This window comes from Anneissia japonica, unplaced genomic scaffold, assembly GCF_011630105.1.
Source record: "Anneissia japonica isolate Jap-2015-1 unplaced genomic scaffold, ASM1163010v1 scaffold586_len169585_cov113, whole genome shotgun sequence".
Classification (NCBI taxonomy): domain Eukaryota; kingdom Metazoa; phylum Echinodermata; class Crinoidea; order Comatulida; family Comatulidae; genus Anneissia; species Anneissia japonica.
The window spans coordinates 66,309-69,893 of NW_022730388.1; the positions used below are offsets into that span (position 1 = coordinate 66,309).

Consider the following 3,585-nt stretch of genomic DNA (forward strand, 5'->3'; position numbering starts at 1 on the left):
TCTGCTACTGAGTGGGTATGTAAGTTGTGCCTAGGCATGGCACTGCTAAGGTAGCATCTAATCTAACAAGGATTATTGATACTATATATTAATTTTTTTTTTAAATCACCTCCCAACATAAGTATTTAATTTTAAAGAGGTGATGCTAACCAAGTATTTTTTATTTGGCCTAATTTAATTTAAGGTTTTTTCTCCAATATTTCAACATAGATGGTTATATATTATTATGCAGTAACCTTGCCCTTATGATGTTTTTGCGCACCTAGGCCTACCTCCCTACCAGCAATTTTCTACACAAATATGAGTTAGATTACTTCTCAGTGGAATCCTGCTAATTAAATACTGATCATGCCAATTTCATCCTCAATGTCCAGTATTCATACAGCACTTTGTTTCAAAGTACTTCACATTTTGCCAATTCATTTAAATTCAAATTCAATTAAAAAATACCTTATTATCCAACGGGATATTCATTTGGCCATGGTATAATATATCAAACAATGTACAATGAATAAAATACTTATAAAAATAGTTTAAAAAGAAAGTTTATACATGAAAAAAAATCATTTTTAAATCAGGGATTTAAACAATAAGTGTTAGGTTTGTTTTCTTTTATTAAATTATTTAAAAAAAAATGTAACACAAAAATTTGTGAAACAATTTAAAATAGAAAAATATTTAAAATCCTTAAACTCTCCGGACTTGTATAATCTATTATTTTTATATCATTATTTATTTATTATTTTATAAGTATTTGATTATTTTGTTATTATTGCAGATTACATACATTTACGTAATGTGTTTTTCACTAAATTAGGACTACCGTATATCTGACAGACTGCACTTGAACTATCTAGAAAAATAGTCAATGATAACACACATGTCTGTCCACACATTAATAAGATACCCAATGAAATTACAAATAGCTTTGTAATAATAAACTTATTATTAGGACTCACATTATCATTAAAATGTGTTTTATTGAAATGTTTTAGACAATTTATTAGGTCAATACGTAATATGATGGTCTCATTGCTGCCCCTAATGTCAATCCTTCACTTTATTAAATGTGTATTTACATCTCAGAAAAACATAGTTTTCATTTTTTGCCTAAGTTCTATAAATGTTACGGCTTATAATTTAACTTAAATTTAATTATTGTTGATCTCATTTTGTCTATCCCTCAGATGAATGTTGTTGATGGTTGTAGCTATATGAACTATGCAAGGATATTAGTGTGGCCAATATTTTGTTGATGAGTTTGGGGTTAAGGGAAGTTTTATAGGGGTCTATTATTTTCATTAGTCTTGTGAAAGAATTCAATAATTGAAATGTGACTAAATCTCTCTTCTTTCTTTACAGGAAATATTGTATGCAAGCAGTTACACTGGGAGCAAGTTTATGCTTAACAGAACATGCATAAGGTAGGTTCACTGTTTACAGTATATAAATGGTTGAATATCAGAATAATTATGTATTATGCCCATTGTACAGTTATTTTAATCACTGTATTAAGTTTGTGAATACACATAAAAGAGAATTGTCTCACTTAGCCTATTGCACAATTCACAATCTATATAATAGTAAAAATTATAGGTAATCCAAAAAACCAAATAATAATTCATACATCTCAGAACCTTTACTGCTCCATCTAGAAACCTACAGTATTTTAGTTGAAGAATATCATTTCTTGTCATACAATACGCATAAGACCATGATTAATGCACAAACTCCCAATGATTCTCATGGGTGATTGTATGATTTTTTTACGGCACCTAACAAATCACCAAATTGGTCTAAGTTTTGCCTATCATTAATACACAAGTTTAAAATTGTTAAGTTTTTGAGGGAAGAAATTATCTTTAATTTACAGTGACAATGTTTCTCCGCAAGAAAGTCACTCACATTTTATTAAAATGTATATAAAGCTGTAATACTTTTTTCTTTCTTTCAGCCTATAGTTTTGAATCCAAGATTTACCCTGTCAGATGGATTTAATGTTTGACCTCAACGGTAGACTGTTTAATTTAACTTCTATGCAGAGAGAATCAATATACATTTCAATAACAGGCTGTGAAGAGAAGTCTGAAAAATTAAAAATCTGTTCTGTTGGCCACCATAAACAATTATCTAATGATTATGTATGCAATTCATTATATACAATGTCCAGTCAGGAAAATCTAAGCAATGTTATATTGATGATCACGGATTAATAATTTGTAAAAAAGACTATAGGTCTAGTAAAAGGGATATGTGTCATTCACTGAACATACAAAGTATTGTAGATTCATATTCCTTGAGGAAAGATAAGATTTTAATATTGGATGTAGTTACAACTTGTTATTTTAGAAATTTAGAAAATTCAGAATTACAATTTTTTTTGTGAATTATGATGAGAGGCATTGGCTCTTGAGAGTAAAAATTTGCTTATAAGCTGCCAATTTTTTGGTATTTGAATTTTATGTATAGTACTGCATTGTACCATATTTGGACAAAAAACTAAGTATTATAAATATATAATCCTACATGTCATTGTTAATTTAAAACAGCATTCTCTATGTTCATTAAATATAAGAAATTATGGTTTTCTTCAATGGAATAATCATCTCTTATCGTCATCATTAAGGCTATTTCAACAACTTTTCTGACTCTCAGTATGTACCATATACTAATTTCTGTAACATGTTTAAAATTAAATCCTCAATGTTTGATGCTTAATTTAAGGAACCATTGGGGGGAAAAGGTGTTTCAACTATATGAAAACAATTACTTAATTTCAACAAATATTCTTGGGCCCAATTCCTTTGGTTATAATTTCCATTTAAAAAAAAATTATTGTATATATAGTGAAATTATATTTATTCCACGATCGACTGTATCCATAGAAATTATGTGTAAGGGTTTGAAATATATTTTATTAACCTTCTTTATAATATTTTTACTTTCATTTTTTTGACATTCATGTGTATATATATGTTGCTATGCACATATGATTATGACTATAAAGTTAATTATTTAATTTCATCAAATAATTTTGTGTCAAATTCCTTTGGTTATAATTTTTACTGTAAAAAAAATATATTTAACTAAAAACTAATGAATATAGTGAAATTATTTTTATTCCACGTTCGACTGTATTCATAGAAATTATGTGTGTAAGGGTTTGAAATATATTTGTAGAAACCTTCTTTATAACATTTTGACTTTAATTATTTGACATTCACCTGTATGATACTATGCACATATAATTGTGACTTTAAAGTTAATAAATTTGAATCAAAGGTCTAGATAAATTGATTGTCATTTTATAATTATAGTTAAAGTATCTACATACATGCATATATATATACATATCTATTTTAAATAAATTGATGCAAAGCAACCACCTCGTCTGTTTTTTTTTTTATTGAATATACATATATACATATATATATATATATATATATATATATATATTATATATGATATTAAAGGAAGTTAGCCGTTAACACTGATGAATAAATATAATATAAATCATCAAAGGTACATATACAGTGTTTAATAAGGACATGATGGAACATCGTAGGCTACCCTGTAGCTTTTCAA

General features: G+C 27.1%; 1 long non-coding RNA gene across 1 annotated transcript in view; it reads left to right on the forward strand.

The window, feature by feature from the left end:
* LOC117114914 overlaps positions 1 to 2,087 on the forward strand; it is a 3,475-nt gene extending 1,388 nt beyond the window's left edge. The window contains exons 2-3 of the long non-coding RNA XR_004446457.1: positions 1,363 to 1,424; positions 1,955 to 2,087. This is a non-coding gene — a long non-coding RNA (uncharacterized LOC117114914). The remainder of the gene's footprint in view (positions 1 to 1,362; positions 1,425 to 1,954) is intronic.
* Positions 2,088 to 3,585: the final 1,498 nt, after the last annotated feature.